A 24,160-nucleotide genomic window follows, 5' to 3' on the forward strand; every position below is an offset into this window, starting at 1 on the left:
GCCCAGACACAAACCACTCTTTACTGCAGGATTGTGTAACAAGGCTTTGTGTTCACGATATTTTCTCTACATGTGGTTCCAACTGAGAAACTGTCAAATTTCTGGGCATGATGTTGTTGGTTTTAAATACACTTTACTGTTTTAAAAACACTAAATGTTTGGTAAAGTCTTCTTCATACATTGTGTTATTTAAGTGCAGAGAATTTCCTTTGTTTTTGAGACAGTTTCAAAATTTTCTGTTGGAAATGATTAAAAAGTAAAATCCTTCAGCCCAAGCAAGCGTGCAAATACCTTGGGTGATTCTTTTCACACATAAGAAGCTTCATCAAAGCACAAATACAGTTATCTATGAAATACATCTGGGAGAATTTACTCAGTAAACACCAGAAAAATGAAGGTTCATCTGAGCCGCGGTCAGATTCAGAGGATCAACACGACCCCCTTCTTCTACTGAGAGCTACGGAAAAATGAAATCACTGAAGATCTTTTATGATCTATGGGGGATCAGATTGTGAGAAGAGACTCTACATCCCTCTTTTAACCCAGACTTTAACCCACACACAAACAGCACACACATATCTGCACACACTCCTCCACCCTGCGGAGAGAAGGAAGACTGAAGGAAAACAGACCTCCCACCATGTGGTGTCTTAAGAGGCTGAAGCCTCTCAGAATGTGCTCACGCTGCACACGGGATGAGAGGAGACCTCCCGGCTGAGGATTTTAATTCTCCAGCAGAAGCAAGATGTGCCGTTTCAAAGATATCGCACTCCTAATTTACACATGAAGAGCAGCGATATTGTACACTCTGTCTTGACTCGGTGATGTGATATATGTACTGCTTGATCAAAATGTTGGGTTTCCCAGAGAGCACGGTGTTTAAATCTCATTTATTCAGTGCACTTTTCACTGAATAACAGCGTACGTGAATGTATACTTGTTTTGTTCTTAAAATGTTTCACTGCTAAATAAATATAAACACTGGAGAGATGAAAATATTTTAAGCAACTTGAACCATAAAGAAAAAAAAAACTTTGCAGCAATGTTGCATTAAAGGTCGACTTTAATTCTGGTTTAAGCAGGTGGCCGCTCGTCCTGAGCCTGGTTCTTCTGGTTTCTTCCAGTTAAAAGGGAGTTTTTCTTCCCACTGTCTCCTTTGTGCTTGCTCAGGATGTGAGAATGTGACAAAATCAAGACTGAATGCGTCTGCTCGCTTCCTTCCTTAGATAGAGAACTTTTACTAATTGACTTCTGTATGAATGAATGTTTCTGTTCAGTGCCCTGAGACGACTTCTGTTGTGATTTAGTTGGTGCAATATAAACAAACTGAATTGTGTTTTCCAGGATAAAAAAAGAAGCACTTTAATGGTAACAAATGCAACAGTGGAAAGGAAAAACTCCCTTTTAACAGGAAGAAACCTCCAGCAGAACCAGGCGCAGGACGAGCGACCATCTGCTTCGACCGGTTGGGTTTGAGAGGACAGGAAGTAGAAACAGACACAGAATGGCAGGTCCAGAATTGAGGCGAGCAGGAGAGCAGGTCCCTCACTAAGAGGAAAGATAAAAAGACAGAACTCACATGTTAAGAAAGAATTACAAATACAAACTATTCATTTAGAACTATTTATTTGATGAAAAGAAGTCATATTGTCCTCCAGTAGTCTAAGGTTATAGCAGCACAGGATAAGGGAGAGGTCAGGAAACCAAACCTCCTAACTATAGGATTTATCAAAAAGGAAAGTCTTAATCCCAGTCTGAAAACTGGACGATGTGTCAGCCTCACGGACAGAAACTGGAAGTTGGTTCCACAAGAGAGGAGCAACTGAAAGATCTTCCTCCCATTCTGCTTTTGGAAACTCTAGGAACCACAAGTAAACCTGCAGTCTGAGAGCAAAGTGCTCTGTTAGGAAAATATGGAACAATAAGATCTCTAATATAAGATGGAGCTAGGTTGTTGAGAGCTTTGTAGGTTAGAAGTAGGATTTTGAATTATATTCTGGACTTGACAGGGAGCCAATGGAGAGAAGCTAAAACTGGAGAGATGTGATCTCTCCCAGTAACTCCAGTTAAGACTCTGGCAGCAGCATTTTGGATCAACTGAAGACGTTGTAAAGAATTATTTGGACACCCAGATAATAAAACATTGCAATAGTCCAGTCTAGACGTGACAAATGCATGGACCAGTTTATCTGCATCATTTTTCGTTGTTTCTAATGTTAGTGATATTACGCAGGTGGAAGAAGGAGGTTCTAGTGACGTTTTTATTGTGGGGGATAAAAGACATGTCCTGATCAAAAATAACACCAAGATTTTAACATTAGAGCTGGAGGACAGATTAATGCATCTAAGGAGGGAGAAAGACTGAAACATTCATTCCTAAAATGCTCAGGTCCAGAAACTAAAACCTTATACTTATTTACAATTAATTTGGCAACAAGCAACTTCTGGGAGTTACGCAATGCTCCAGCAAAAAATGAGTCTCTCCTGCAGTCCTTTAAACCCCTGGAGCTCATGAGGAAGATCTGCATCAGCTGCTGCTCATTGGTGCCGCCCAGGAACCAGGAAGCTGTGGGAAAAAGCTGAAACCCTTCACTAATACATAAAAACAAGAAACAACAGCATGAAGGCTGAATCAGAAACTATTTTTATTGTCTGTTAAAAGCTGTCACTGCTAATTAACTTCATTTAATTCATGAGGAAATTTAATTTGTTTTCACTTCAAAAAAGGCTGTTAGAATAAAAGTGTAGTTTAGGTCTGCATGACTTGACTTGACGCCGTTTCTTGATTTGGTTATTTATTACTTTACTTAACTAAAGCGGAGAACATAATTCTGATTTTAAAAAAGAAGAATGTATCAGTGAAGGAGGCGGAGGAATGTTCCAGTCAAAGAGATGGATCAAGTCCAATTAGTTCAATAAACGTCTATTGGCAGAACATCTTATTAATATTGACCTTTTATGTATTATTTAAACAAAAAGAGATTGTGTTTCTGCTCAGCGTGTGACCGTTTGTGCAGTCGATGCATGCAGCCCGACTTCTTTCTCCTGTTTACTATAGATCGGACTTGAATGTTTTATTAATAGATCAATTGTGTTTCTGCATCATCAACCTTTTAAAGCCCGGTGAAGGCATATCGATTTCAACACAAAATACACCCCAAAAACGGCGTGTCGCTGAAATGTGAGCGCATTGATCAATGAGTTACCTCAGAAATGAGATGAACAGGCACTGGAAAGTTTTCACAGGAGAGCTGACTGTCGACAGGGAAACATGGCTGCTGTTAATAAAAGCAATAAATTACTCCTGACAGAGTAAAAACAAGAGAAACTCTACTGCGCTCAAACAGTCATCAACAAGAACTCAGTGCCAGTTAAAAACATTTGAAGACATATATTAGTTTAAAAAACTATGTAAGAAAAAGCATTTTTCTATTCCATCTAAAATCTGTTAAAAAGTTTAGACTTTGCTTTTAAATTAGGCTTATTATTCTTCTAGAGGCAATAATTAAAAATTACAACTGTTTGTTTTTGTAGCATTAATATAAAAAAATAAAAAAAATCAACGAGTGTCTCATAAACTTGCTGCATAAATGAGCTGACACAGTTTCAGCTGCAACACTGAAATAATTATTTGACTTTTTCATGATATGCCAAAGTCTTTATGAAACCAGTTCTCATATCCGAGTCCTCTGTAACTGTTTGTCTCTATGAGCAGCGTGATGCCTCAGTGGTTAGTGCTATTGCCTCACACCAGTAAGGTCCTGGCTTCAATTTGAGGTTTGGACCTGTGTGGAGTTTAAGTTCTTCTTGTGTCTGCTTCAGTTTTTTCCTCCAGTCCAAAAACATGGATGTCGGGCTGCTCTCTGGCCCAGGCATCTCAATGGGATTTGCCTAAATAAAAATTAATAAATAAATAATAGAGGTTGATAAATAAATGTATAAGTCGCAGCGACATGGGCACCAGCGAACCAGTAAGGAAGAAGCAGGTAAAGGTCATTATAGACACTTTCACATAACGTAAGGTTACAAAGACCAATTCGCCTTTAAGCTGCCTCCGACTGCTCATAAAGCACCGGCTGTAGGTCAGAATCAGAATCAGTTTATTATCGCCATGTCAATCAACGAGGTTCACAAACTAGGAATTTGCTTCGACATAAGGTGCGAATAGTAATAAAGTAAAATAAAGTAAAAATAAAGTAAAAATTAAGTAAAAATGAGAACATTACATAAGACATAAGACCTGTGTACACCCACAAATAAAGTAAAATTAAAAACATAACATAACCATATGTACACCCATACAATAGAAAACAATAAAATGTAAAATGTCGAAAATGTACTACTTTTATACTTCAAAATATAAATATATATATGGATATCTAAACCTAATTTGAGCTTCAGCTGCCAGTTCTATTTGTTAGGATAATATTTTATTTCCATTTAAATGATATCTTCCATTTCTCATGTGAGAGAACATGTCAGAATGCACTGCTTTGTTGGTATGACGAAAAATACAAAATGCAAACATAAAAAAAAGATTGTCTTGATCAAAGTTCATGCTCAGTAATCCAGGTACAAAATAACCAACCGATACCTTAACTTTGTTGGGATTTTTTACCTGGATGATGAACTTTGATGTTTTGAACCACTTTGGCCATGACTGCCTCAGACGAGTCGACGGGGGAGAGGGCGGACTCCAGAAACGATCACCATCAAACCCATGTGAAGGTGCTATTTATAAGACTGAGTTTGTTGTGGCTTCTTGGACTGATGAAGTCCTTTGGATGAAAGATGAAACGTTTCAACAAAAAGAAACCATCCAGAGGACCTGACTCAACTTTGTTGGATAAAGTTTTGATGTTTTACTTTTTTATGAATTGAGTTTTATGAACCAGAAAACTCATGTGTGATTCATCACCAAAAAAAAGAAAATACCAAAAAGTAAAATTAAATTTCATGAACTGCCTATCGGTGCGCTGCGGTCGTCTCCCTCACACCAGTGGATCGATCCTCCAAATGCTCAGCCGTGTTTTCTATCAGACCATTGTCACTGAATCATTGAGTGCAGGCTCCACAGGAATTTTAAAAAGGCACCACAAGTAAGGTGAGCATTTTGTAAGTGTGTGCGTTCTGGACAGATTAAACTGATGAGTCAGTCTCTCCAACCCTGGTTTTCAGGGCCCCACTATTCTGCATGTTTTACATTTTTCATTGCTCCAACCTGCCTGATTTAATTAACTGAATCATGGTCTCCTCGGGTCGTTATGCTCCGCACATGCCTGAAAACGACCTGTTCATTTCAATCAGGATGAATAGGGCAACAGCTCAAACAGTGGGTCCTGAGAAATGAGGTATGGGAACCACTGGTCTACCTGAGTCGTTTAATCTCACATCAAACGTTTCGATAGAGAAAGATTACACAATTTACCACAATTACCGTAATTTCGGGACTATAAGCCGCTACTTTTTTAACAGGCTTTGAAATCCGCGGCTTATACAATGCTGCGGCAATTTCTTTTCTTTATGACGGGGTAACGAGCTTCATAACGCCAAAACGTGTAGCCACGCTCACATAGTTGCCCAGTGCACGTGTTTTTGGGGGGGTGGGTCCTCGCGACATGAGAGTTCCTGTATAAATAAAGGTTTAAAAAAATATATGAGTAATGAAATTATCGAACAGGTCACAGTGGACCAATGAAACAGGGATGGGAGAACAGGGAGGAGGGGATTCCCCCCCTCTCAGTGAGGGGATTCCCCTGCATGTGCAGAGCAACTATTGGTCAAGCCTGCCAGCAGATCCTGACAGAGGAGCAGGAGGAGGATGAAGATGGCATCAGTGACTTCCTGGTAGGCTGCGTTTTTATTAACCAGCCATGTTACAGGCACCGTTTGAAACGTTACCCGTACATATTTAATTAAAAGTAAAAAAAAAATCTTTGTGTAAATATCTCATGTTACAACGGGGACACCCGCAGCGATAGTCCGGAAATTACAGTATTTGATTTAAAAACAGGCTGTGTTTATGATTTTACTTGAACTTTTACATACTTTATGATTGTGGAAAGTAGTCGTGTAGTTTAGAGCATCAGCTCAGAGAGTGAGCTCTTGTTATAAAAGGAACTCTGATTTCTCCAGCTGTGGCACATGGCAAGAAAAAAAGACCCTGCAAACCCCCACAGATGTTCCATCCAACCCTCAAAAGAACAAATTATAATGACCTTCTTTCAAAATTGGGAGTAATTCCAGCAAACTGCCATCAGTGAAGCAGAAACAGCTATGGAGACGCCGCGTTTATTTCCCATGAGTCTATTACTGTTGAAGCAGCCATATATATTAGGCCTTGAAGCAGAAGGAGCACCGTGTGATCAAGGCAGTTTTCTCGTGAGCTGGTAGTACCACGGCACAATATGAAATTTAAATTATATTATTTCTTCATTTCTGATCAGCACACTGGTATTGAGGCAATTTCTATGAATCCCTGTTGGCATGAACTCACTTCCAGGCCCCTGGAGTTGTTCTCGCTGTCCAGCCTTTTTACTGCGGTGTAATTTCTGCTGAGATTCCCCTGAACTCGCCTGCTGAGCGTTGCTGTGAGCGTCTAATCTGATGCATCGCCACAGTCTCTTCCATTTCACCTGAGAGCTAGTTTTCGTTTACTCCCTCGTGTCGACCCCAGCTTTAGAAGCCAAGGAAGGAAAAAGGAGGCAACATTTCCTCTCATCCAAATGCACTTTTCATTAAGAACAGAATGGCTTCAGGTCGCAGCAGCAGCACAGATGATCAAATCTCTAACAGTGGAGCTGCTGGCTCCTCCTCAGGTCTTTGTTTACTGATGCGAGTTCAGGGGGGAGGTCATACATGTTGGTGCTTGGATGTTTGGTGCATTACAGCAAAATTAACCACCTAGCAAGGCGGTGTGAGGGAAAGAAAATGAACATATTTGTTTTTGTGGGATCAAAACTTGAACATTTTCCTGATCTTGTACCTTTTAATTAATACGTCGTATTCCAAAATGTTTAAATTTACATAATATTCTGTATTTTCCGCCGTACACGTCGCACCACCTATGAGTCGCATCAGTCCAAATATGTCTAAGAAAGTGGAAAAATACATAAATACGTCACTTCAATTATTGTCACCACTGACAACCCAGAAATGTGGGCCGGTGTTGTGCCAAAAATCAATTAGCTGCCAAATGGCGACCGTGGGAGCGTGCACGGGAGGACTTTAACAAGAATTTAACAAGATTAGTACTTAAAAACAATTATTGGTCTGCTCAGAATTATAGTAAATGTGTGTCTCAGTCTAACTTTTCCTTAATAAATTTACTTTGACAGTCAAGCCAGCTGGATTTCAAAATTATTCGCTGCCTCGGTTCTCCGGGAGCACAACGAGGGAAGAAATCAGGAAGGAGGACTCGCTGTGCATTTCTTCAAAATTTAACAAGATAAGCACCTAAAACAATTATTTGTTTGCTCGACATCATAACAAAGGTGTGTCTCAGTTGAACTTTTACTTAATAAATGCACTTCAATGGTCAAATTAGCTGCATTTTGCCGGGGCGGTGCAGCAAAATGAAGCTAATTTGACGGTTGCTCCAGGCGAGCTGGACAAAGGTGGCAGTTTATGGCAAGCCGATTGTGTCAATAATAGCCACTTTTTACCTATTACATGACTCATCGGCATGCCATACTGCTCGAGTGCCATCTTTCGGCTGAAAATGGTAGTGTGCAATATTTTCAACGTTGGAATTAATGAAAATGGTCATATCTCAGCCAAAAATCAGTTTATAAATATGGGAAAAAAATCCATAAATACATCGCTCTGGCAAATAAGTAACAGGGCATGTAAATTATGCAAAAAAACGCGACTTATAGGCCGAAAAATACAGTACATTTTTTCTACTAAGAATAATGTGGAGGATATCTCGTTAACAAACAGTTGTAACTTCTGCATTCATTAGTTTTCAGCAGGACTTCACAAACTGTTGCCTCAAGGAGATAAATCTGCACATAATCACAGCCGGCTCTCACAGAAATGCATGAAAAGAGCACAACTTCCCAACACCATGAGAATGTGGTGGAGGCACATAATGTCCAGAAATACTTGCTGTTATTACAGAAAGTAATAAAACTTTCTCCTTCAGTGAGTGATTATTATAAATTGACACATCCAGCTTCTGTTGGTGTGAAATAAATTAGAGCTACATTAAATTATGAGAGAGCAAGAAGTGAGACATAATATAAAGCATTTAAGGTAATGAATGTCTACTAAAATTATTCTGCAATGGATTTTTTAATTGAAAACAAACCACAAATTATTAACTTGTACTGCCTACACCCTATATTGAAGATACAAGCAGCATTTGCAACATATCCTACAGTCATTCCTCCGAACTCACCTGCTACACATTGCTGCAGATGATTAATTAGTCCTCATTTGCAGTAATAACATCAAGATCAACAACATCAGAGAAGCAATTATTGGTTAAATTAAATGTTTAGTTCAATAAGTTTAAGAACAACCCTGCCTGAAAGTGCTTTGCACAATGAAGTGATTTTTTTTAATTACTCAATCTGCATTAAATGTGAATTACAATAAACAAAATAGCAACAAACGTCAAATATTATGTTTCCATGGTGAAAATAACAGTACATAAGAAATTAGTGAGGAAAAACTGGTTTTCAGCTTTGATATGACAATGATTCAAGCAGCGCTTACATAAATAAAGAAAAATATATTTTTGCCCAGCAATCTCAGAAGAGTTATGAAACCATTTCCAAACAATTTCTGACCATTATTTTATATTGAGCAGATTGTTCACATTCAGGTCGGTTGTCATTTTCTACAAGATTGGATGTTCCAGGAAGGTCAGACCATAGAGATGAAGAGGCTCATTTTTATTTTAAACATGTTGGACAGTACAACTGGGAAACAAAAGGCTTTCCAGTCAAAAACCAAAAACCTCAACATTTCTGGTAAATTGTCCGTTGGAAGCAGATTGTTGGGGGTTGAATAAGTAAACAGAGTTAGACAATCTGTAGGTTTCACAAAAACAGTTTCCCTGAAACCACTGCAGCTGCAGGACCTAATCCATCACTGAGCATCGCGCAAGGAAACTGTCGCTGGGTGGCGAACGGAAACGAGACTTTTCCTATGAAAGAAATAAAAATGTTCAGACTATTCTGCAAACGTTTTAAGACTGGACCCTCTGTGTGACTTCAGGACTAAATGATGTCAATTAAAAGACTCGGAGATGCTGCCAGGCGGCTTGTTCTCTCGAAACAGCTGCAACGTTTTACATGTTTGGCTGATGTTACCGTCATCGCAGACTAAGAATCCTAAACTGTCCCTTTGAAATTGTCTGTTGTGAGACTGAGTTAAACGTCTGTGTGCATGAAAAAAGTGAACAGGCAGCTGATGTGTTATTAATTTTCTGTGCACGTGCAAATCAAGGTTTGTTAATGTCACGTTTTCACAGCATCACATCAGGACGATGAGCGTGGTTTTTGGTTATTTAGGGTAGTTTTGTTTTACTGACCTCAAGATTTACAGACATTTTGATTTGCAAAGAGCTTGTGAAAAAATAAATAAAAATAAAATATACACCAAAATGTTTCCTTCCATCTTATAGAGTATTCTGGTTCTTTGTTTGGACAACAAAGAAGTACATGATGTCAAAGTAACACTTGGGTGTTAAATAAGTGTAAATTAGACTCTGATTAAATCTGTCCATTTGTCTTGAGTGCAAAATTGACTTTATTTGTTTGATTTGTGTATTACTTTAGTGTAACTGCATAGTGGAACAGTGTAACCCTTGGAAGACCTGATGAGGAAAAAATCAGCCACATGTTTATTTTGGTCTGTGGTTTGATTTATTAATTTATTTTGGTGCAGTCAATGAACATGACATTATCTGACAAACAGGTGGAGCCCACCTTGACCGTTTGAGGATGGTCCATCAGAAAGTTTTTGATCCGGGCACAAGTGACGGGAGAGAGAGAGAGAGAGAGAGAGAGAGAGAGAGAGAGAGAGAGAGAGATGTCAATCAGCTTGTCCACCAGGACGTCAGGGATAATGGTGTTAGTTAAATATGAACAGCATCCTGACATAACGCCCTGGCTGCTCGAGGTGACAGAGTGCTGAGTGAAGAGCTGTATTAATGGCATCCTCCATCGATCCAGTTGTTTGGAGGCAAACTGCTGTGGGTCCAGGTTTAAGACAGGCCTTGATGTGGTGCAGGATGAACCTCTCAAAACATTTCGTGCAAACCGATAGTTCTGTAGTCATTGGGACACTTAGGGACAGGACTGATGGTAGCTGATTTCAGGTACTGGGGAATGGTAGAAGACCACCACTAGCTGGTGAGCACAGGTGCAAAGCACTTTTCTGTACACATCATCTGGTCTCTCTGCTATCCTGGTGTGCACCTTCAGCACCTGCCTCACCTGATGTTCCTGGAGAGTGACTGTACTGACTGGAGGTCAGTGGTGGCCGTGCATCTGTGTCTGGAGATTCTGCCTCGTGACAAAAGAAATTATTTAATTTGTCAGCCAGCGATGCGTCAGCGGTGGTAGTGACAGGTGTGTAGTTCATATATTTGGTGATGCTCTGTATCTCCTGCCACACTATGGGTTGTTGTTGGTGAGATAATCCTCCACTTTCCTCCTATAAGCTGCCGTAGCAGCTTTGATGCCTCTCTGCAGCTGTGCACTCTCCACGCTGTACTGTTCTCTGTCACCTGATTTGTAGGCCAAGTTCTCTGTTCTAAGAAGTGTCTGGACATCTGTAATCATCCATGGTTTTTGATTGAGGGAGATCTGGATGTGCTTCTCCACAGTATCATTGCCAGTGCAGTTCTTCATGTAGAACCGTCTCTGGGTTTTTGTTGATCAAGATGTTCCAACATGCTCCACTCAGTGCGCTCAAAGCAATCTTGAAGCTGGGAGACTGCTCCTCCTGGCCAGGTTTTGATGTTGTTTGTGACAGGTTTGGATGTATGCAGGCACCAGAAACAGTGAGCGATGGTCTGATACTGAGGGAGGGGGTACTGCCCTGTAGGCTAGCTTCAGGTTGGAATAAAAAGGTCTAATGTGTTTTTCCCTCTCGTGGAGCACTGTACATACTGTACAAAGTTAGGGAGCACAGTCAAGGCAAGCTTGGTTAAAATCCCCAGCAACAATAAGAGCTCCCTCCCAATGGGCCTGCTTCTGGTAATGGAGGCATACAGCTGTGAGAGCACTATGCTAACATTAGCATCTGGTGGAATATAAATAGCATCAATGATGACAGCTGTGAGCTCTCTGGACATGTGAAAGGGCCTACAATGTGCAGCCATTACCTCCAGGTCCAGATAGCAGTGTGTGCGTATGACCCTGCTGCTTGTGCACCATTATTACAGAGCACCCCCCCCCCCCCCCCAACTCTTACCAGAGTTTTTGTTCCTGTTGAAGCGGTGAATGGAGCAACCGCTTTGTTTATCGGCTGAGTCTGGGATAATCATCACACAGCAGTCCCAGATGATTTGGATGTTTGTTTCAGTAATTCCAGCTTGTTGGTTTTGTGGACGATGTACCTGGCATTTGTAAGGAAGATATTTAGTAGGGGGGGTCTGTAGGGCTTCTTCTTTAGCTGCTCTAGTAGGTCAGCCCTGCTTCTGTCTCCACTCCCTGCGCCACCTCCAGCGTCTCTTGGGCCCCCCGACAACAACACTGGGCGACCTCGCTACGCCCAGCGGAATGTTGTGACGTCACTAATAATCCATCGTAATGTTGCTAATTATTATGCTCAACATGATAATCCCACCTTCCTCAGCACAGCTGGGGCATAGTTTACACAAACATACTCGTACACACAGAAACATCCAAACCATCATGAAAACTACACTGAAACCAAAAGCTTAGAGCCGCTGCAGCCGTGCTCCCCACCCTCTTGTCATTTTAAATGTTTGGTATGTTTGGGGGGAAAAATGCCTTTTTAACCAACAAATTTATATTTATTTATTTGAAAAATTGGCATAAAATAAATATTTTGGATTTCTTTTTCAACAACTGAGTTGTGGAGTTCAAAAGACACAAAGAGTTTAAATGAAAAAAGTTGAGATAGCTCTAAAAGACTGACGAGTATTGTGGTAAAAGTATTAAAAACAGTATTTTAAGCAGTTAAATAAGGTGCTCAATTTTTCTGCTAACACACACTAACAGTCATAAAGTTAAAGTAAAGGGCCCTCAGGGGTTCATAAAGTTATACATGTAAAGGATAAAATGGAAAATAAACTTGATAGTATTTCAATAGCTTGGAGAAAGTCTTCAGCTATAAAAGCATCATGGTGGGATCTTTTCAGAATAAAAGTGAAGTTAAAGTTATTTTTTTAAAAAGACAGATTAAAGTAAAATAAATCACCACGATCTTTGTTCATTTGAACGATGCTTTGTCATCTTTTCAAAAAGTCAGAGCTGTCAGGCTCAGTTTAAAACTAAATACGTTTTATCCCCTTTTCTCCATCGTCTGCACGCCTGTCAGGTCAAAGGTCATTACGCTGCCTGGTCCCTGGATCGTCTTTAATCTAGTAGATGTGGACAGAAAAATAAATCTTTTAATAAATCGTCAAAGCTTTTACAATTCCAAAACATTTTTGTTATTAGAAGAAAGCTCAACTCAATCCAGTGTTTGTTTTCTGCTCAAATAATTCAATATATGGTGGAGAAGACATTAAATTCATTCAACCTTTATTTATGCAGGTTAGTCTCATTGAGACTCATTGGGACAGGCAGAGCTTCATACTTTACGTATCCTCCAGGAGCAATATGACACAAGTTGGCCAGTCCAAGTCCAGTGGGGAGGCCAAATTCAGATGAACAATAATTGTTTGGGCCTCCAGACTCTGTTTTCTGTCTGACTTCCAGTTCTACTCAATGATGAACCCAAACATACAGATTTGTGGACATTCCGCCCGGTCCGTGCTCAATTAGCATTCTCCAAGATTGAAACCTTCATGCTGGTGAGTTCCAGGAGCCACAAGTGGCCTACGATTCTCAAAAATTGCATCCATCTTGCGGTTGAGCTCGTTAAGCATATGAGTCTGAGAGCTCGAAGCACGAATTAATCCTTCACATAAGGCTGGCAGCTTTACCATGGCTGAAAGTGCTGCCGACGTCTTCCCAATTTGTCGATGTCCTCTCTGCCGATTCCAAAAAAGCAGGAACTTTGTTATCATAAATCCAATAATGTAAACATCTTCTACATCCTCCACGGACAGCACAGATAGGCACATCAACTTCCACTGACCCCAGGAATCAATGACATCTTCAGCTGCGTGGGTCCATTCAGGGCATGAGGGCTCTCCAGCACCATGTCATCTGGTAGAAAAAAAAATATCAATTGTGTTGAGAGATCAGCTGACCATAATAATTTTCAATTCGGAAGATGTGTAAAGAGAGACTCTGAGGAGGTTGACAGGACGAGAGCATAAAAGCAGGAGGGAGGGAGAGAGGGTGAGAGCGACCGACTTCGTCGAGAGCGAAAGAGAGAGAACTTAGCAGATATTTGAAAGCACTCAGAGGTCAAGGTTGAGAGCTTCAGGTCTTTTTGCAAGATATTCCAGGAAACAGGAGCGGAGTAGGAGAAGGTCCTTTTGTCTAGTTCAGTCCTCACTGAGGGAACACTGCAGGTAATGATGTCCTGAGAGCGCATCTGTAGCATAGCAATATTTGTACTCAGAGTCATTTGGTGGGCATGTAGTGGGCACAGCCTGCCTTTGTTTGTCTGTTGGCAAAATATTTTAGTCACTATTGGTCAGATTTTAATGAACGTTTAGGAAATTGATCATTAGTCAGGTACAGACGGTTCACAGGAGAAAGAGGGGCTTCACACTTTGCAAAAATCTTCTCCCCATAAAACAGTTCCTCCTAAAAAACAACTTTACGTAATGATTGCTTAGCTTGTTGTTTATTGTTTTGTTCTGTGTTTACTTTTATGAATGTTTTAAATGACATTTAAATTGTTTTTGAGGATTCATTTACAGTTTTTACATTTTTGCAGTTTGTGGGCGGGACAGGTCAGCAGGTTTATCATCATTCTGTTGACAGTGATTCAACCTGCTGGCAGCCCCTCTAGAGTCTCACAGGGAAATAAATACATCTGACATATGGACACATTCTGTTCCATCTAATGATTTTTACTGCTATGTCCACTACTAACAATAAACCTCACATGATCCCATCCTGGTGTGCTCAGCAGTAGAGATCTTCTGTTTAACAAGTGGGACTAAAATTAGAAAATAAATGATCTGTCAAGAAACTTGGAGGAGACAGACAAAACAGAAAGTTCTGTGGGGAGGAATACAATACGATCTTTTCTCCAACATGGAGGCTCATTTTCTATTTATCTACGCTTCGATCACTGAAGGGTGGACTTATGGAGAGGAGAACACACACACACTAATTTTAAGTTTTATAATTTTCTAGAAATGTTAGTTTTTCCAACTGGTAGAGCTGCTGCCTCTCAGCGAGCAGGTCGTTGGTTCAAACCCCGGTCCAGGGGCTTTTCTGCGTGGAGTTTGCATGTTCTCTCCGTGCATGCGTGGGTTTTCTCCGGGTGCTCCAGTTTCCTCCCACAGTCCAAAAACATGCATGTTAGGCTGATTGGTAACTCTAAATTGTCCCTAGGTGTGAGTGAGAGAATGAATGGTTGTTTGTCTCGTTTGTCTCTATGTGTCCCTGTGATGGTCTGGAGACATGTCCAGGGTGTACCCCACCCTTCGCACAGTGATTGCTGGACATGGGCACCGGCGACCCCCGTGACCCAAAATGGAATAAGCGGGTAAAGAAAATGGATGGATGGATGAAGTTTCTCCGTGTGTGTGTGTTTGTTGGGAGAAAAGAGTTGGTGTGTTTCTGTGATTGAGTGAATTCTGTGTCTTGTATCTTCTGTTTTATTTCGCACAGTTAAAGTTTAAAGTACTCCTGTTTCCTGTCGGAACAAACAACAACAAACCTTCCGTTGTTACGGTTCTGGAGTTTGGTAGAACCCATGTGCAGGCAGGACCAGGAGAACTCAGGTTTTAAAGTAGAATATATTTTTGAAAAAGAAAAAACAAAAGCTGCTGGCAGCAAACGTACAAAACCTAAAGAATGACACGGAGGAGGACGGAACCATGACGTCATACAAGACAACGAGGAACACAGAGACTTATATACAGACGCTAACGAACAGACAAAGACAAACACCTGGGGAAGGACAGCAGGAGAGCAGGGCACAGATCCTCTCATCCATCCCTATATGATTTTATTATTAGTGTTTTGATGAGGCGCGAGAGACCTGAACAATTCAGAAATAAAAGACAACGCCAGACCCCGCTAATATTTATGCTACAAGCCGCTGCTGTCGGTCTTACATCGATAATCGATTCACTTTCATCCCAATTCAAGATGGCCACCACAGCTATTTAACCTTAGAAAACATAAACAGCTGTAACAGACATTGTGCTGTAACTGTTTGTGAAAGGCAAGAGGCAACGCACAGTCCTTCAAGGAATCCAGAATTTATTATTATTATTTTGTTTATATCTATTTCATTTATTCCTTTATATATACCTGTATATTTACAATGCAACTGATTAACTTAATTATTATTGTCATAAAACAGTCTTAATGAAATATCCACCCTGACCTGTTAATAGACGTTCTGACTGTTTTCCTGCACTTCTTGTATTCTTTCAAGCGAGACGGAGAAATAATAATAATAATTGTTTTTTTTTTAAACCCTGTTGTCTTTTTATATCTCTTGAGTGACAATTGTGAGCGTGTTTAAGAGTAGTTATGACGCTCCGGTAATTGCTCATTGTACAGCAGCCTGTTTATTATTCTCGGAGCATTAAGAACCGCTGCCTGCATGAGTAAAATGTAGGACTCGACCTTGTTCTTCAGATCCACACTGCCTCACATTACCATACGTTACAGGGCTGTTCGTCAACCGCAGATGCTATTAAATATGCGAAGGTTCAGGAAGACAGGATCTACTCTAATTAGACCAATCTTCGTGCACGCTGTGCATTTGTTGCAGTTAGCTGTCTTAAGATGCAAATTGAATCCCACAAAGAGTCACCTCACGAGCCCTTAATGAAAGCTTTGATTGTACTTCAGTTGTCATAAAACGTGATTTGAAAACTCCTCTGTGATAACTCTCCAAAATGAAGAGAAAGAAAAATGCTGCAACCATTAGAGCACCGGATACTATTTTTAATTATTTAATGCCGAAGCTTGTTATATTGGGGAATGGGCAGAATAATTATTTTTTTTAGAGGTCTTACTTGTTCTAATCTAAAAAAAACAACATCTGCTGTTTACTCCAAATAAGTTGGGACATTGTGTGATACAGATGTGTTAGTGTTTATTGTGCAATAAACTGCAACTTGTCAAGATCATCTAAACGATGTCTACGAATATACTTCATGCTGGAAGGGTTCCAACAATCCACAGAGGATATTTAAAGTAAAGTAAAGTAAAGAGCTATGTGTTGTCATCATTTTATGTTTTTATACAATGACAAAATCAGTTCTCTGCATTTAATCCATCACACCTGAGATACACACAGGTGGAGCAGTTATTGATTAGGCGTCTTGCTCAAGGACACCACAACATGTGGGCATGGCAGGGAGTTGAATCTGTGACTTTCTGGTCCTAAGTTTACGGTGGTGGCCCAGAAGTTTGAACCACAACTACAAATTAAAAAAACACAACTATAAATAAAAAAAAACACGACAATATTTGAAGAAAATTTGTAAATGAGTCCTCATGGCTCAATGGGACTAACCTGTTTAAATAAAGGTTGAATGAAAAAAAAAGAAACACAATTAAATTAAGCAAAACTGGAAAAGATGAGAAATGTGGTGGGACCAGTGGGAAACATGAGACATCGCTGACTGGATGACGGGACGTTTGAACCGTCCCACCTCTTCCGGTTTTGCTTAATGTAACTGTGTTTCTTCAAATGTGTTTTTTGATTTGTACCTTATTTTCCACCGTACACATCGCACCACCATATATGTTGCATCAGTCCAAATATGTCTAATAAAGTGGAAACATCCATAAATACGTCGCTTTGCCTTTTTTTATTCTTCTTTCAGCTGCTCCCTGCGTTAGGGGTCGCCACAGCAAACTAAGTCGCACGAAGACTTGCCAGTTATTTATTTATTTTTTTACGCCGATGTCCTTCCTGACACAACCACAGACCACCGAGCTACCACAGCCTCTGTGTGGAGCAGAGAGTTGTTATCTAGGACACCCGGAGGAGCAGATGGTGGGGGTTAAGGGCCTTGCTCAAGGGTCCAGAGTGGGACGAATAGTCAGAGAGGAAAAAAGGAAGGAATGCTGCACTTTTCTTCGAAACTTAACACGATAAGCACCTAAAACAATTATTTGTTTGCTCAACATTATAGTAAAGGTGTGTCTCAGTTGAACTTTTGTTTAATAAATGCACTTCAATGGTCAAATTAGCTGCATTTCGTCGGGGTGGCGCAGTGAAATGAAGTTGATTTGACGGTCGGTGGCGCGCCTCGCGGCGGACCGCCGGCCAGATCCCGAGATCCAACTACGAGCTTTTTAAGTGCAGCAACTTTAAGATACGCTATTGGAGCTGGAATTACCGCGGCTGCTGGCACCAGACTTGCCCTCTAATGGATCCTTGTTAAAGGATTTAAAGTGTACCCATTCCAGTTACAGGGCATCGAAAGAGTCCTGCATTGTTATTTTTCATCACTACCTCCCCGAGTCGAGAGTGGGTAAAAGCCATAAATTCAAGTGGTGCGCAATAATCACATTTTAGTCGCACGACTTTTTCTTCCTTTAAAAAAAAATAAAAATGAATAGGATTTCTTAAAAACTGTTGTCTGATTCTTAAATAATGTTACATGAAAGGCTAATTTTGATTAACTAAACCAGCAGACAGAAAAACAGTGAGAGTATTCAGGCAGACGACGGTGGCTTTCTGTAGCAAGCCACTTGTACCTATTACATGATACAACTGCATGCCATACTACTCGAGTGCCATCTAGCTGCAGAGAATGGTTGTGTTCAATATTTTCAGTCAAAATGAATGAAAATGGTCATATCGCAGCCAAACATTGGTTAATAAATATGGGAAAAAAATCCATAAATACGTTGCTTCGGCCTATAAGTGGTAGGGCATGCAAATTATGAAAACAAAAACAATGTGACTGATAGGGAAAAATAAATGATAGTTATGTTTTTTTTTAATTTGTAGTTGTGGTTTAAACTTCAGGGCCACCATACAAGTCAGCTGCCCTACCTCTCCACCATCTCGGCCCAAAAAGGTGAAATAAATGAAATAACACAAAATGATCAGAAAACAAACTGTTGTCAGTTAAAATAGTTTTATTTGAGGTTTCAAGTTTTGACTTTTTTATTAGACCATTTTCAAGAAAATGACTTACATATTTCATTAAATTTAACCAGCAAGTCCAGTGAAAAATAACTGAAGTCCAAAGAAAAATGATAAGAAGAATAAATAATAATAACAACAGGAATGGTAACAAGAATACTGTTTCATGAGAAACATCAATGTGCATGATTTAACTGCCAAACCACATTCTGTGCACGAAATGTAAACTTTGTTGCCTCTTAAAATTGATGAGCACTGTTTCCATGATGATTATGACTGCATCCAATTATTGTTCACATAAACTCACACACAAACCAGGTGTTTCTGGAAACAAAGTATAGTTTACAAATGATCAGTTCCACAAACGTTCAGAAAACAGGTGGAGTCATGTGCAGATTAAAATCTACTTTAATTGGCTCAGGCAGTTCTTTAATCTTTACATCTTTAAAAAAATGTTAATTTTTATTTAGCTCAAGTATTCTGGGTCATTTGAACATCTGTTTGAGAGTCTCTACAATAAAATGACTTAAAATTCAAAGCATTTATAACAATCAATTTCCCTCAGGGGAATGATAAACTATTGATTATTTACTGTTTACCATTTCTCTTTATGATGCAAATCAACAAAAATTGGAAGGTACTGAATGTTTTAGCTGAAACCCATTTTTGTTGATTGAAGATGTGAATGTAATTTAGGAGAAACATACAAACTCCTTCTTCTTCCTCTAAATTGAAAATGAGTTTAGGATTTTATTTAGCAGCCTTTCTGAATATGTAAATGAAACACAACAACAAAAATCAGTAAATTAAAGCACTAAACAGTAAAAAAAAAGTTAAAGTCTTGACGAAAAATACCCGTTGTAAATTTTGTTAATTTTGTTTTGAATTAAAAATAAACTGAAATGAATATAATTTAACAATCAGAGAAGCAGAGCCCCAGATGGATTGTACCTCAGCTTTTCAGCATTTTTATTTAATTCATTCAAAGCAGCAACATTTCCATGCATCCGACGAAGCATGTACACTACAGTATATGTGTGTGTGTTAAAATAAATAAACTGGCACAGAAAGCTCCAGAGACTTTAGGGCCTCAAACACATCTTATACATACTCCTAATTATGCCACAATGCTGTGATGCACAAGTGGTAACTTGGGCAACATGTGCTGTTATCTAGTTCTTCTAGTTCTAGTTTTGTTTCTCTCCCTAACTTCAGAGCAGCTGCTGCAAACATCCAACACTGCAGCAACTGCTGACCTTCAAGGTCTTGACTCTTGACAGTTCTCAGGATTTGTCTGTGTTTTATTATAAATACGAGATAAGGGCTGTGCCAGGTGCCTTGTGTAGCTGTGTGTGTTAACTGAGAGCCAGCTCTGGTGACCTCTGAGTGTGTGTTCACCATCTCTGAGCTTTCACCCATCGCTCTGGGTAATTGGCACCAGTAAAACAGCAGCGAGTTGACATCTGCAGGAACAGAAGCAAAAGATTTTATTTCCAAGATACTGTTGAGGACTAAAGATCAAACATTTTCAAAGAGAAGCTGATAAAGAGCAACTCCTTGTTCATAAATTGTTCAAAGTTTTTGTCATGAGAACAAGTTGGCGTGATGCCCATTTTCTTGTTCAGTGAACAGGTTATTATGAATTCCAATATGAATGAAGCAAAAACAGCTTCTTTATAATGAAAGGGTGAGCATTCCTTGAATGAATGCATGTCATCCTCTGCCTTTCATCCCAGCGTTTAAAAGGAGATCCTCTTGTGCCGATGGGGCGCAGACTTACAGGTCTCCTCTTCAGATCCTGTAACTGACAATATGTGAGACTTAAGATGAGTTACTTCCATTTTTTAATATTTGTTAAGATTGATTAAGAGTGTTGGGGTCATTTTAAATTGAGGTGACGCTAAAAGTAAATTAGTTGTAGATGCACATTCAATACATTTTTCCTAAAAGTTTTAATACAATCTGTCAGCTTGTTCAAGAAATATGTTGACAACACTAAATACCTGTCGTCTGTGGGTTTTGTGTCTACTTGTAAGTATTTTTATTTAGTTTCTGAGTCTGTTTTCCTGCTTCCAGTTTCCCTGGTGTTTCTCTCCCCGTGTAGTCAGCTCCATCTCCAGAGTTTCTCACCTGTTCTTCATTGTCTTTCCCCAGGTGTTCCTCATGGTGTCTTGTTAGTGTCCCTTTAAATTCAGCGTCTTTGTTTCCACCTTGTCTGTAGATTGTGCTTCATCGTCTTAATGCTCCGGTTTCCCCCATGTCTCCCAGAGTTCGCTACTTTTGTAAGTTTGCTGCCACGTTAACTTTTTGTTTTTGGTTATTTAAATCATTTTCTTATTTTTACCCTTGAGTTTCTTGGGTCTGTTTGCACATGGGTTCAACAACGCTGACCACGTTAATAGCAATAAAACGGTTTTTCTCTCTCACCTGCTCACACAGACTCATGATAGCGCTGCTGTTGTTCGGCGTATTATTTCTGTACTATTAGTGTTTAGTGTATTAGTTTAGCAAATTTCTTAGTTCATATCTTTGATCTTAACACCAACTTTTCTTTACAATTTATACTTTGTTGGATGTAACTGGGATCCTGTGTACACAATTTTATTCAGTCACATGTACCATATGTGGTGTGAATGACAATAAGGAACCTTGACTTGCCTTGTATTGGTGTTTACTTTTATGCCCAGAAAAAGTACCACAGATACACAGATTTTTATTAATTGTTTATTTAATTATTTATTTATATTTTTGTTTTATTTTATTACATTTATATATATATATATATATATATATATATATATATATACATATACATATATACATATATACATATATCCATCCATCCATTATCTTTTACTCGCCTCTTCCAATTTGGTTCATGGGGGTCACCGGTGCCCATGTCCAGCAATCACTGTGCGAAGGGCGGGGTACACCCTGGACGGGTCGCAAATCCATCACAGGGCCATATATACAGTATATATACATAAAATTTGTTAATTTTTATTTATTTATTTTTTTTACCATCCAGAGGACCTGACTTCTTTGTTAGATACCACAGATTAAAAAAAAAAGTACTCTGAGTGCTGGTAGAGAAATGCAGAGAAGGTCAGGAAGTGCACAGGATGTTTGCAGATGGCCTTTTTATACGTGGTGAAAGTAGAGAGGTGGTGGAAGTTGAAAAGTGAAGTTCTGTAGAGGAGAGAAGAGGAATACAAGTCAATAGAGAGAGAACAGTAGGCACAAGCATGAATGTGAATAAGGCAGGAGAAAAAGTGAAGATGTGAGGAGAGACGGTGGACGAGATCAAATACCTGGGCTCAACCACTCTGAGCAATGGACTGCGCACAAAAGAGGTGAAGATCGTGGTGCAGTCAGGATGGAATGAGTGCAGACGAGTATCAGGGCTGATGTTGGAACGCAAATAGCAGGCAGGCCTGGGGGGGGGGATGGTGATCTGGGGGTCCTCCGCCAGAGAATTTAAACAACGTAGGTGCCATTTTCTGCATTCTGGTGAATTTTACAAAGATTTATTACAGTTGATTAACATGAAACAAAAGATGTAAACTCAGGTCTCTCTTGTAAATGAGTCCTCGTGGTTCAATGGGATTAACATGTCTAAATAAAGGTTGAATGAAAAAAATATATATGCCAAGTGTTCTTAATGCAAAACCGCTGCAGCTCTGCAGGTAAGGGGTGTTCACTTCAGGACATACTGAGGTCGCTGATTGGTCAGTTGCTGACATGCCTACTGGATTGATTGACAGGTGACGCAACTCGTGCATAAAAAAACAACAAAAAAAACGTAGATTTTACTGGCCCGATTAAGACTAATGTCATTTATTTAATATTTTGGTGAATCTAAGGTTTGAGAACTGAGTTTCCTTACAAAATCCTAATTATGGTTTCTTAATTTTTCAGGTGTGCTGAGTTAAAATTTAGGGGCGTTTGAGCACCCCCAAAAAGAGTCTGAAATCACCACTGAAGCCAGTTCATATTTATAATTTACTTTTCAACGCTTTATGTGTGATTTATTCATTCAATCTTTATTTATACTAATCCTATTGAGCCTCGGGGACTCATTTACAAGAGAGACCTGATTTTAACAAAGAGCGATGACAACAGTGGACAACAATAGACAATCATAAAGGATGCATATAAATGTATTATTCTTTTTTTAACAAGTACAAATAAAATGGTAATTAAAAGGATGATGAAAAGGAAAAGTAGCAAAAAAAAAAAAACAGTTAGGTTGCAAGGCGGTGTAGAATATTATTATAAGTGTATTAAGTGCAGGACCATTTCTTACCTTACTAGTTGATTAGTATCTCCCACACTGACGCGCCTCCTCATCCTCCTCCCTCTCCGCACCGTGGGACAACAAGCGCTGCTCTAAGTTTTTGGCCACACTTGGAAAAAGCTGCTTAATATTTAGCGTTTTGTCACTGCATAGAGAAGTAGCTCTCAATCCTCTGGCTCAATTCAGACAAACGTCCTGGTCGCTCCAACATCACTTCAAATACTGCACGACAAACAGCTTTACGAGCCGAGATCATCGTCTCTCTCATGCAGTTCAGATAACTCCTGCAGCTCTTCACACATCACATCGTTCACAGAAGCACAGTAACTTATGCGTAGTGCAAAACATTAAAATATCATTTTGTGTTTTTTAATAAAAATGCTCATGACTTTAAACTTTTAGGGGCGGATATATTTTTTAGAGCGGAAGCGGAAATGCGCAGCGACAGCTCTGATGTGATATTATGAAGTTTGTTATGTTTAAAATTAGTGTTTGTGTAATTATTTTCAGTTTGCATATCCAATTTAAATTTTGTTCGTTCAAGGCAGTCACATTTTTTGATAAATTTATTATTATTAGGCCTGTGAGAGTTACCAGATCCAAGCAAACAGTTACTGGAACACACCCTGTCAAAATAAAAGAGTTCCCAGATCCTGTTCCGGCAGGATCCGGCTCAAATTAAGCCCTGGATGTAGTGAATGGTTGGTGTATCAGTAGAGGACAGAAACAAGGTGAAAAGGGGACAGGTGATTCAGTGTGGTGACCCCTAGATGGAAAAGATAAGCCAAAGAAGTATTTGTGTGAAGTTTTAATTCTCCATTTTCGTTTGAGTCAGAATCACCCTTTCCAATACAAACCATGATCTGTGGCTGCATCCCGTTCATTTTTCCTGAATACCATTTCCACCCATGGAAGAGGCGACACAATGAGCAGCTATTTTTTTCACTTTGTTGAATGGGGGAGGAGGGTGTCAGTGCATGAGAAGGAGATGGGAGAGTAATGCCCCTGGGGGCAGGGCAGCGCAGATCGAGGGAACAGAAATGCATCCATATTTGGCAGGGCTTTTGTCTCCTCTGACAGCTGAGGAGACCAGTGGAGGCCTTCTATAATGAACTGGATTAAAATGTGAGTGTAAGCAACGCTCCTGCCAAGGCAGGACGGGGTCACAAATATGTGTGTGGGAGGGGGTGATGGGGTTATGAGAGGCATACTTTATGTGTGTGTAGTTCATCACCAAGGTGGATCAAAATAACGTTTTAAAAAGCAGGATGTGCGGCTCATCGCAGGGACGTCCTGGAAAATCATTGTCTTCTAAATGATGTCAGTGGTTTCCTGTTTCTTATATTGAAACATGCAAAAATAAACGTTGAAACTAATGAGAAAAGATGAGCCTGGCCTTGCATTAACACCCCACCCCCATCTATATATATATATATGACGTTCGTTATTGGACCCGTAGATCGG

The sequence above is a fragment of the Nematolebias whitei genome, chromosome 4 (genome assembly GCF_014905685.2).
Source record: "Nematolebias whitei isolate Nwh7 chromosome 4, NemWhi1, whole genome shotgun sequence".
Taxonomy (NCBI): domain Eukaryota; kingdom Metazoa; phylum Chordata; class Actinopteri; order Cyprinodontiformes; family Rivulidae; genus Nematolebias; species Nematolebias whitei.